General features: G+C 50.4%; 1 long non-coding RNA gene across 1 annotated transcript; it reads left to right on the forward strand.

Annotated features, from left to right (window-relative positions):
* The first annotated feature begins 2966 nt into the window (after window positions 1–2966).
* On the forward strand, window positions 2967–3457 carry LOC136551406 (uncharacterized). The gene is made up of 3 exons (XR_010782553.1): window positions 2967–3038; window positions 3121–3196; window positions 3284–3457. It is a non-coding gene; the product is annotated as an uncharacterized lncRNA (long non-coding RNA).
* Window positions 3458–12471: the final 9014 nt, after the last annotated feature.

Genomic DNA, 12471 nt, shown 5'->3' on the forward strand with positions numbered 1-12471 from the left:
CGAAAGGAGGCATTGCGAGTGACCGGACACTGGCCTCGGCAGGACCGGTGCATCCGGTCAGTGATAGCAGTTGGGTGCGGTCTCGGTCAAGTGACCGAACACTGCATAGTAAAGGTGATCGGACACGCAGGGCCTGCGTCCGGTCACGTGTGACGTATGGTGACGTAGGCGATGCTGAAGTTGGCACATAGGCGCAGAGCTGATCGAATGCTGGTCTACGTCTGGTCGTGCAGCACTGGACGCGTCCGGTCACAAATTAGAGGCTTGGGGAGCTCTCTAAAAACGACCAGACTCTAATTGGTCTGCGTCCGGTCGCAAAATAGAGGCTCGGGGAGCTCTCTGGAAACGACCGAACTTAGGCATAGTAGCGTCCGGTCATCCTCGAGTTGTGTCCGGTCGCAACTTAACCATTGATATCAGGCGGTTAGCATATGAAGCTAAGGATGACGTGGCAGCCATCCATTGACCGGACACTGGTAGGGTGCATCCAGTCGATACAACCGGCGTGTTCGGTCACCCCGAGTTTTGCCCTGTGAAGGGGTAACGGCTAGTTTAGCCCATGGGGCTATAAATAGAAGGTGGTCTCGGCCATGGCTGGGGTTAAGCACCTTGGGGGACTTTGTGTCCATGCTTGAGAGTGCTTGAGAGCCCTCTAACTCACTCTAGCTTGATATTGTTTATCCGATTGAGTGAGTGAGCGATTCTAGTGTGATTGCATTATGGGGTTGCATCGAGTGGCACTAGGTGGTCGCCTTGCAAGTCGGTGGTGCTTGTTACTCTTAGAGGTTGCCACCTCCTAGATGGCTTGGTGGTGGTCTCCGTCGAAGCCCGCAAGAAGCTTGTGCGGTGCTCCGGAGAAGAGCTTTGTGAGGGGCATTGTGCTCGCCCCGCGGGAGCCGCAAAAAGCAACTCTAGTTGAGCGTGTCATTGAGCTACCCTGACTTTCGGGGTAGGTTCTTGCGGTGCCCGACATGCGGGCTTGGCGGGTGATGCCAATTAGCCGCCGAACCACCAAGTGAGCAGTCGACACAACGGGGATGTAGCGTGTTGGCAAGCACGTGAACCTCGGGGGAAAATCACCGTGTCAACATTGTTCTTCCCGTTGGTTTGCAATCCCCTTACACAAGCTTGTAATTACTTTTATATACATTGTGCTTGTGTAGTTGCTCTTGTAATTAGTTAGCATGTGTAGCTCACTAGTTACCTTCTGGCTTATGTAGCATAGAAGTAGCTCCCTTGCGTGGTTAATTTGGTTTGTGTAACCTTGTTAGTCACATTGCTTAGTTTGTGTAGCTAAGTATTTGCGCTCTCTAATTTGGCATTGGTTGCATTGTTATTGAGCATTGCTAGTGAGCTTAGGAGCTTTGTGCTTTTGCTTACTAGAATTGCGTAGGAGCTCTCCGGTGTGTAAAATACTAGTGGCATACGTTTGTGTGACATTGCTCCTAGAATTGGATAGGTGAGTTCTAGCTAGCCTGCCACCTTTGTTGCCTAATTAGGATCTTTATAAGGTGCTTGTGAACTTCGATAGAGGGGTGTAGTCTTGGCTAGACCGATTGTTTTTAATTCAGCATTTATTTCGGTTAGCCGACACAATTTAATTTAGAAAAGGACTATTCACCCTCTCTAGTCCGCCATCTCGACCCTATACCGAGGGAGGCGCCCGCCCGCGCCCCGCCGCGTCATCGGATGATAGGCGCCTGTCCGCGCCCCGCTCGCGCCAACGAGCCGCTGGCGCCCCTGTGATCCAGGAGCCACCAGGTTCGGCGGCTCCTCCCCCTTCTCCACCGATCCCATTTCGTTGTGCTGGGGATGGCATGGAAGTTCGTCGCCAACTGCTGCCTGTTTTTGAAGTGTGTGAGGATGGCCAGCGTGACGGCTGCTAGCCCCGCCGACGAGGCAAGGGCCATCCACGGCGGACGAGAGGGCATGGAAACCAGGTACGCATCATGCTTTTGTATCCATTTTGTTGAGGTAGCACACATGGTTTGAAATTGTAAGGCTGAAGCTGAAATATTCTCTTATCAGGGATACACTACATGAATCTGCCATGGACAACATCGGTGATGCTGGATATGAGGAGAATTTATTCTTCAATCTTGGGACCGGTGATGATAGTAGTTCTGAGGATGGTGATGATAGTAGGTTAGATGATACTGATACAAGTTCTCCATCGAAAGGCAACCATTCCGGCGGTGGCGAGGCCAACTATGGAAAGGTAAATCAATAGCAATATAACTTTTCTACAACTGATGTCCAATTTAGTAATGTATGATGTCAAGTATTGAGTGAAACATTATCCATTTTCATTTGCAGGAAGCTGGCAATGTCGGTTATGACAAGGAAATGTTCGGAAGTACGGTAAATGTTGGGGACAGGTACAAAAAAATGGATGAGTTCTGAAGCATAGCAAATAAGACTTTTGCAAGTGAAGAGGAGGCATTCACATTCTATAATTATACGAGGGACAAGGGTTTCAGTGTTAGAAAGGAGAAAGTGAGACGTAGCAAGCAGTCAGTGGCAATTGTGTTCAGGCGGTTTGTGTGTTGTAGAGAAGGGGAGCGAGATGAAAAACGGCTAGACAAGGAGGATTACAGCCGTAGACCACGAGCCCTAACTCGATGTGATTGCAGTGCATTACTTGATATTAGACTACACAGATCTCGTGGACTTTGGTACGTGAATAATTTTGTGGACGAGCATAACCATTGCCTAGCAATGCCTGATGAAGTTCCGTTCCTATGGTCTCACCGGAAGATTAAGGATTTCCATAGAAATGAGATCATGTCAATGGAAGCTGCTGGAATCCGTAAGCATGTCATAAGAGATGTTCTTCAATGCAGATATGGAGGATATGACAAAGTTGGCATTGTTACTAAGGATATTTACAACTATTGTTCTAAGAACAAGAGGTCAAGAATCGCATGAGGTGATGCAAGGAGAATTCTAGTTCTCATGCTGAAGAGGAAGAACAGTGATCCAGATTTTTATTTTGATTATAAAGTCGATGATGACAATTTGCCACATCAAACTGATGGGTGAGTACATTCCAACACTGATCATCCAGTACATGTATTCTTCTACTGTCTAGTGTTATCTTATTTTCCTTCCTATTCGCAGAACCTTCTGTGGGTTATTTGTGCTCAAGTATATGGAGCTCTGGGATGGAACAAGGCTAGTCCGAGATTTCACACAGGTCAGTCAATAGCCCAACACTTGCTTTTAACTTAACATTCATTGTACTTATGTGATTGGGAGTACTGATGATGGAATTGTTAATCAGGATGACGTGCACATCTTTCGGATGAGTATGATTGCGGACATTATATTTTCCCCGACAAATGATATTGAAGAATCGAAATAGAGCATTGAAGGCATCATGCAAGCATTGAAGCGTTAGAGAATAGATATTTATTTTGGTCAAGATCCAGATAGTTTGGTGGCTATGTTCTATTGAGTTCATTTGTTACCTTATAATGGTTTCTTAGCTTCGTTTGAGACTCATGTCCTATTTTGGTTTAGAAATAAGATTGGGCTGAATGGTTTGTTAGGAGTTGGAACTCGAAGTTGCTGCTATTTGGTGGCAGATTTTAAATTCTTCTATCTCCAAACATTTCTACACTTGTGATTATAATTTGCCTTCAACCTGTGCGTTTGAGGCTCCAAGTTTATGCTATTTGGTGACAAATTTTAAATTCTTCTATCTGGAAACGTTTGTGCACTTTTTGATTATGCTTTGGCATCGACCTGTGCATTTGAGAAAGTAGCATTCAGGATGCAGACCACAATCAGGCGCACAGGTGCAATGACTCGCCTTCAAACACATATCTTGTTCATCTACCAGCACTGCTCCCAGGATCCAGATGCTATACACATGCATCAACTATGCCAGATCAAGTCTCCTCACCTCCAAAAAAGGATGGCCTGGGAATCTTCATCATCAACACAGGAACGAATCCTCCACAAAATATCTACATCAAGGCAGCAACTGCAGACTGTCTTGGTGGTCATGGCAGAGGCACCAGCCATGGCGCTTGCCGCTGCTGTCATTGAGAGCCTGCATTTACACAACATCAACTTCCTATCTGACAATCAAGAACTTGTCAACTTCTTCGGTAACAGAGATAGGTCCACGCCACCTGACTGGAGGATCAAGCATCTCACACAGAACTTCATCAACTCAACAATGCAGAGAAACACAAGTGTCTTCAAGATAAGAAGAAGCCAAAACCAAACTACTCATACATTAGCAAAACAGGCATTTGTAGGGGTTCAATCCCAGCCAACGAGTCTATCATTCAGTTGTTCCAACAGAAGCCATGTTCCACAGTGCCCGTTAAGGGATGCACTGACCTCTGTAGTTACAGACTCTGTAACCATTCTATCAGCTTCATGCTGTTGAAATAAAAGTGTGCTTGCTGTCAAAAAAAGTTTAGATATCGATAAGAGGGAGCTCTTATGACCACGAAAATGCACATTGTAGGCCATGGCGTCACAGCTGCGGGAACACAACAACATTCACATGAACTTTAGCTACTAGTACAAGGAACGGTAATATTGAGAGTATCTTCTGCTAGTCTGATGATTGTAAAAAACTTCACAATGATCTTGAAACGCTCCGTCTTGAGCCGCTATACTTTTGTTTTTCTTCTATATACTTCTCTGTTCTTACGCAATGCAGGTGCAGCTCAGCAGAGCGGCAGGGGCTCGCCGTTCCACTTCTTGAGGCGCTCGAGCAGCGAGTCGATGTGCTTGCGCGGGTTGATGGCCACGAGCACCTTGAGGCACTCATGTAGGAGCTGCCTTCCAAGATGTGCTCCATGATCGCGGCAGCCACGATCTGTCCCGGGTGGTGCTTCAGCTTGTGCCTCAGGTGGTCGGTTAAATCACTGGCTCCAAAATTTTTAAAATATATTTTAAAAACTAAAGTTATTTAAACTCTATTTAAATTCCCTTCGTACTTATTCCATCTCAAGTATATCCCTTTATTCTCCGTCCAAATATATATCCCCCGCATCGCACCAATAATATCTCCAGCCATCCCCCACCGTTCTCGCACGCGCTCCGCTCGCCCTCGCCCGACAGCGCTCACGTGCGCCGGCCCCGCCGCCGCCGCTGCGGCGCACCGTGCCCGGACCCCCTCGCCGACTGTGGCCGTCCGCTCGACACCACGCCATGTGGGCCCTATCCCTCTTGCACGCCGTGGGCTCCCACTCCTTAGACTATCTCCAACAACGGAACCTAAAATAGAGACCCATTCTATGATTTAGGTCGTGTACAGTAAAAAGGATATCCCACCCAAATCTTTCATTCTCCAATAGCGACCCAAAAAAAATGCGAGCGAGCAGGCGGCGGCGGGGGGCGGAGCGAGCGAGCAGAGCACGTCGGCTGGGCGAGCGGCGGGGGCTGGGTGGAGCTTGAGGGTGAACCAGATCTGGACGGGGAACCAGCAAGCTTCGCCGCCGGCGCCTGGGCGGAGCTCGAGGGCGGAGCTCAAGGCCTTGGTCGCGCGGGAGCAGCGGTGGCCTAGGAGAGCAGCAGCGCACCTGGGCGAGAGGGGGCGGCGCGCCTCGCGTGGATCTGGGCGAGCGGCGCGCATGGCAGAGGTGGCATACCTGGTCTTCGCGGGGGCGGCGCGCATGGCGGCGGCGGCGCTCCTGGGTGAGTGGCAGCGGCGGCGGGATGGCGAGCGGCTTTGGGTGCTCGGTTTCGCACGGCAGGGAGGGCAGAGAAGCGGCTTTGGGTGGCTCCCTCTCCCCTTCCGGTCAGCTGCCTCGATGTCCGCGCAGATGGCCCCCACGCGGAGCTTCCAGGGGCAGGCGCGCCTCACCGTCGTCGTTCGCTACAGTTTTGCGTCGTGGAGACTGAGGACGCTTTTTTGCCTACCGACTCACGTGTTATGCAAAATGGCTGCTTGGTTTGCGTCCTTCGTTGGAGCGTATTTTTGGGACGCAAATCACTGTGCATAACACATTTTGCGTTTGGGTCTGTCGACAGAATATCGTCGACAGTCCTCCGAGGGGTATCCCACGAAGGTAGATTGATCGGCAGAGGAGCGCGTGATGAAGAACAAGAAGGCAACAGAGACACACGAGTTAATAGGTTCAGGCCGTCTGTATGACGTAATACCTTACTCCTGTGGTCTGTTGGTTTGTATTAGCTATCGTATGATATGCTGTGATTTTGGAGGGGGTCCCTGCCCGCCTTATATAGTCCGGGGGGGGGCAGGGTTATAAGTCGGCTAGATCTAAGAGATAACCGGAAAGTAATAACAGATTACAAGAATCATGGGACCATACATATCCTAACAAATCTCGTAGTATCCTCAGGATATCTTCCCTATACCTTGCGGGAGGTGCCGAGCAGAATCGTGCCCCGCAAGGCTTCGTCTTGTGGGCTGGGCCTCCCCTGGGGGCGCAGCCCATGTGGTCTGCCCTGGGTATCCGGGGTCGTACCCCCCACAGCTAGTCCCCGAGCGCCTTGTACCCGTTGTGCAACGCCGTCTTGAGCTTGTTCGAGCAGGTGCGAACCAAAGCCGAGCAATCCAACTCATGGTCCAACCACCGTGATGAGTTACCGAGCAGTTGACGAGCAGCGTGAACTGTCGCCGAGCAACGTGAACCGCAGCCGAGCAAGATGTCCCAAGTACGGCTTGTCATAAGGGTGTAAGGGGCTCAAGTCCACAATTGAAAATTTCTTCACAGTGGACCAAGTGTGCCCACTTAGAGTCCGACCACGAGGAAAGGAGATAATCTTCTTTGCCTTCAAGAGGCACGGAGTCTTCCAGAAAAAAGAAAGCACATTCACCGCGAGGTGAAGTGTGCCCACTTAGTCTTCGAGCCTGACAGTAGATGACGTAGTCATTTGGTGCTAGGGTCCAAAGTAGAAGAATAGAGGACCAGCCGAGCAGGCAGCCAGTCCTCGGGCATAGACCCGAAAAGCACATTCACCGCTTGGTGAAGTGTGCCCACTTAGTCCCCGAGCCTAACAGTAGGTGACTGAGTCACGTGGTGCTAGGGTCAGAAACAAAGAAATAGTGAAAAACCAGCCGAGCAGGCAGCCAGTAACCGAGCCACAAGCGAAGATATCAGAAGAATCAAACTGTGGAGAAAGAACCGGAGGAACGGCTGTACAGTAACGATTACTGAGCCTCAATAAATGGCGGAGAAGTCGGTGATTATTTGGCGAGTAACAACTGTCGACGGCGATAAATGAGCGACGTGGGCTGCGGTTGCGCAAAAACCTAGGTTACGACCCCATTAAGCCGCGTCGGAGAAATCAGAGCGACACAGATCGCGGGAACGGTTCCCCAAAAACCCTTGAATGCAGAAAGGTGGGGAAAGTGCTTTATAACAGTACCGCCGCATACCCCATTCCCACCTTTTCCACTTCATCTTCATCCTCATCTCTCGCATCGCTGAATCCGCAACCACATTTACCTCCGCCGCCAAACCCTAACCAGATCTGGGAGATGGCACCGAAGAAGGGAGCTGCGAAATCGAAGAAGATTAGTCCCAAGAAGACGTCGCCGTTGCCCGACGTGACAAGGATTGGGTGCCGTCGCGAACAGGACAGGCGGAGCTAAATAGATTGGTGGAAGCCGGCGTTCTCCCTGACCGTGCCACCGCCGGATGGCGGCCGGCCCTCGGTGAGTCCTTCCCAACACCCCATATTAATGAAGCAGTGGTATTCGAATATTATTTCTGGCGCGGGTTAGGATTTCCTGTTCATCCATTTCTGAGGGACCTATTGGAGCTCTAGGTGGTTAGTCTATGCAACCTCCACCCCAATACCATTTTGCACATCTCAATCTTCATCCATTTATGTGAGGCATACCTCGGAATCCTACCCCACTTCAATCTCTTCTGTCACCTATTCTGGCTGAAGAAGAGAGGCGGCACTGGTTCCAAGGTGGTCGGCGGGGTGTACCTTTAGCTGCGGGATGGAATGGCGAGCGAATACCTTACCGTGCCGCTGGACACATCACTGAAGGGGTGGAACACCAGGTGGTTCTACATGAAACAAAGCCATCCAGCAGTCTGCTGTAACGCCGACCACATCCCAGAAAGCCAGAGGAGTTGGTCGGAGATGCCGAGTAATGACGATATGGAGCAAGTGAAGGAACTCCTCGGCTTAATAAAAGGCATGAGGACCAATGGCGGATTGGTAGCGGCAAGTTTCATAGTGCACCGTGTTCAGCCCTATAAAGAGAGGGCGCACCTAGGCTTCGAATTCAAAGGGGAGACCGACGGTACCCGAGAGAGGCCAGAAATACTATCCAGGAATGTCATTGAAGAGCGAACTGCCGAGCTGTTCGCTCTGCTTGCCTCATTCAGCTTGTCAGGGTACACAAAACCCTTTAACTGCAAGAATCTGCCTCCTCAGGTGAATATCACAACTGTGTGTTTCCAAGAAGTTTTTTCTTTTGTCATTGCCGAGCAATAGACTGATCCACTTATGTGAAGATCCATTCGTAGGATAGGGCAGTGTATTTCTCGGGCGTGCCGAGAAGCGATTGGGCGCCGGTAGTGGATGCACGACCACCAGCTCAACCTGAAGAAAGCTCTGTTGGCATCTCCTCAGAATCCAGAGGTATGGATGTTGGTCGGACGGAGAGTCCTCCCCCGGTATCGGAGAAAATCCAGGGGAAGAGGCCGGCGGTAGACGAGCCGGCCCAGAAGAAGAGGAAAATAGTGGCTACTGCTCCCCGCAAACCTGGCGGCATCTCGTTTGGCGATGATCAGACCAATCGAACACGAAGGACCGCGGTGTTCGATTGGTCTGACGACGACGAAGTTCTAACGGCTCCTCCCCCAAGCACGAAAGAGCCTCCACGTAGCACATGCACGGGGGAACAAATAGGGGGAGGCGAAGAAGTCCGTGAACCATCGACGAGGAAAGTCCCCGAGCAATGGGCGGAGGGAATTTCTGCACAGCAGACGACGGAAGTCCCTGCGGGGCGAGCGACGAAAGTCCCCAAGCAACAGGCAGAAATGAACATGGAGCAGCAGGCAGAAAGGGCCACAGAGCAGCAGGCAGAACAGAGGTCGATCGAGGAAGAGCCAAGAATTCCCCGCAGAGCACGGGAGTCGACCCCGTGGCTGCACCTAGAGGCTCAGGGAGGCATCGCTAGTTCAAGAAATTGCACCGTCAGACCAAACCGTTAGTGTCCTTGTGCTGAAGTTACTTTGCTGTAGTTTCTTTACTTCTATGGTGACTGAATAACTGATTTGACGCAGTGCAAGGCGAATGACAGATCCAGCCCTGCCCGCTCAGACTGAGCAGCAACCAGAAGCTAGCCCCGGAGCAGGGGAGATGCCAGTGGACCCCATCCTAGAGTCCCCGAGTGCTTGGCAGCACGCGGGGAGCCAATTGTTGCCCCTGGTGGACTTGGCGGCAGCGAACGGCTATCCATGACGGCGAACGAGTCGGTGACAGCACCCTCGGCAATGGCAGAATCTGGAGCAGAAAATCTTGCAGCGCCGAAGGAGCAGACGACACTCCCCGATGCTTTGGAGGGCATGGTCGGACCCGCTATCCGGCCACCAAGCCCCCAGGTGGTGCCCCCGGCTGCAACGGAGGAGGACGAGGTGGAGGAGATCGTGCGTGATGAACCTCGACCCCAATCAGTTCGGATCCTCCAAAAGTGCAGAGATGACATAGTAATTATCGAAGAGGAGGACACCACCAAGGAATTCAGGAGACTGGAAACTGCCCTTACCGGTGTGATGAAATAGATCAAGGTTAATACTGCGTCTAGGAAGGTCCTGGTTGATTTTTGGAATTGGATAACTATACTGTCATTGTGCATTTATACGAAATAACTCGAGTTGCCGAGCAGCACCACTAGCTGATAAAGCGAATGGAGCCCCTTGCTGAGGAGAACAAAAAACTCAAAGAGGCCAGGAACATCTCGGAGAAGAATATCCAGAGGGCCCGACGCGAACGAGACCTTGCGGAGTCAACCGCGCGGGACCTGGAATACCAGAAGGGGGTCCTGACCGAAAAGCTGGTTGCTGTGTCCGAGCAGGTGCGGAGCCAGTCCGAGCAGCTGGCCATTGTCTTCGGCCAACTAAAGAGTGCTTCCGAGCAGCTGGAGAAGAAAACCAAACAGCTTAACAGTGTATCCAAGCAGAAAGTAGGTACTGTATATCAGCGAATGTACTTTTGTATTGCTGAATAGTCATATTTTCAGTGATAACTGGTGCACTTATAGAGCAAGACGCTGAGCTCGGCCAAATGCGCCAGGCCGTCGATCAACTTTGCCAGGAGAAGGCGAAGGAAACAGAGCGGGTGGACAAACTGGCTGAGGAGCTAAAAGGTGAATTCCTCCTGGTCAGAATTATTGTTGAAGTAACTTCCTTGTATGATAGAACATTGTAACGCTTGCAGGCTATCATCATAAAGCCAAAGCATAGTTTGACGTGCTGGTGCAGGAGGCCAAGGTCCAAAAGGAGAACTTCGACGCTGTAGTCGCAACAATTAAGCCGGTGCTTGACTGTGTCGACCTAGAAATGGCCACTCAGCATGACGGTAGGCGGCAATGTTCAGACACCATCATCCAGAGGTGTAAGGCAGCATGGGAGAACTTCAAGATCTTCAACCGTGACGCCATCATGTCCGTCGCTACTCATGTCCTCATGGTTGTTCGGTCCCATTACCCAACCATCGATCTTCAGTGGATAGGGGGTGGGTTTGCCGAAGGACTGAGCGATGCGGAGACCCAGCAGCTAGAGGATGAGGTGGAGGACGCAGCAAAGACGCTAGCCGACGATATAGATATGTTTGGTGAGATGGATGGTAATGGTGGAGCTCAGTAATCTGCTCATAGATTATCATCTGAAAAATCTTGACAATGTAGTTAGAACGCACGAAAGCGTAAGAAACAATTATTTATCGAATAAATGTTACAAGGTGCATGTATATGCAGTTTGCTTGTATTTCGGAGAAAAAATCTTCATAGTTTTAATCCTGAAGCGATTATGCGTAGTTCATGTAGCGTCCAAGCAGTTGGTTTGCTACTGATCCCTATGGCCTTGGCCAGCCCATAGTCCATAACATCGAGCGCAGAGCCCATGCACGTGTAGGAGTAACAGGTGTGACCCAGGAACCGCAACTGACCACCCATGATGTAGAGCATGGAGCCCGTGGCACATGTAGGGAGAGATCGATGACTGGGTCTTCTCCATAGAAAACAGCGCGGAACATGTGCTGCTTGGCGGTTGTTGTACTAACTTTTAGATAGAGGTAGTATAAGCGGCGACCAAGCAAATAGTTCTATGCTGAGCTCTTGGCCTTGGATAGCCCATAGTCCATAACGTCGAGCGCGGAGCCCGTGCATGTGTAGGAGAAATAGGCGTGACCAAGGAACCATAGCCGACCACCCATAACGCAGAGCGCGGAGCCCGTGGTCCGTGTAGGGAGAGGTTGGAGACTGGGTCTTCTCCGAAGAGAACAGAAAAGAAAGTAGACTGCTCGCTGATCGGTGAAATATTTTAGAGTAAAGTGTTCAGTGATTTGGAGAAACTTGCTTGGCGAAAATCTTTGGAGATTTGGAGGAGAAAGTTCGGCGGTTCGGAGAAAACGTGCGGCGTGATACGTTGGCGATTTGGAGGAAACGTGTTCGGTGACTTGGAGAAAGTGTATTCGGTGATTTTCGACGAAAATGTTTCGGCGATTTGGAGAGATCATTCGGCGATAACTTTGGAGGTTTGGAGAAACTTATTCGGCAAAATCGTGGTCGGTGATTTGGAGAAATCGTTCGGCGATTTTGTATTGGAGCTCATTATGGAGTATCATAATGGTCGACGACCGTATGTGGAGATTGAAAAGTAATGGAGACAAATTATGCAGACCAAAACTTTATTTATCATAAAGTGGAGAGTACATATCTGGAGCGTTTCAAGGATAGAAACGTATAAGGTGTTCGATGTGCCAAGAGTTGGGAACATCGATTTCTTCTGAGTCACTTAGGCGATAAGACCCTAGTTGGGTAACCTCTTTGACGACATAAGGCCCTTCCCATGGGGAAGAGAGCTTGTGCATCCCTTCAGTTTTTTGTTTTCTACGGAGAACGAGATCGCCGACAGCAAATGAACGACCTTTGATGTTTCGGTTGTAGTACCTCCGCAAGCCTTGCAGATATTTAGCTGTATGGACATAGGTGATTAGGCGTTCTTCCTCGGCCCTATCGACGTCCTTTGTCCGAACAGCTGCAGCCTGCTCTTCATCATAGTTTTCCACCCTAGGTGCTCGGAAGGCAATGTCTGCTGGTAGTATGGCCTCTGAGCCATAGACCAAGAAATATGGAGACACACCAGTGCTACGACTAGCTTGAGTACGTAGTCCCCAGACCACAGCTGGTAGCTCTTTGAGCCATCTGCTTGGATGCTTCTCTTCTTTCTGATATAACCTCTTTTTGAGAGCATCAAGAATCATGCCGTTTGCCCGTTCGACCTGGCCGTTGGCTCT

Source organism: Miscanthus floridulus, chromosome 4, assembly GCF_019320115.1.
Source record: "Miscanthus floridulus cultivar M001 chromosome 4, ASM1932011v1, whole genome shotgun sequence".
Taxonomy (NCBI): domain Eukaryota; kingdom Viridiplantae; phylum Streptophyta; class Magnoliopsida; order Poales; family Poaceae; genus Miscanthus; species Miscanthus floridulus.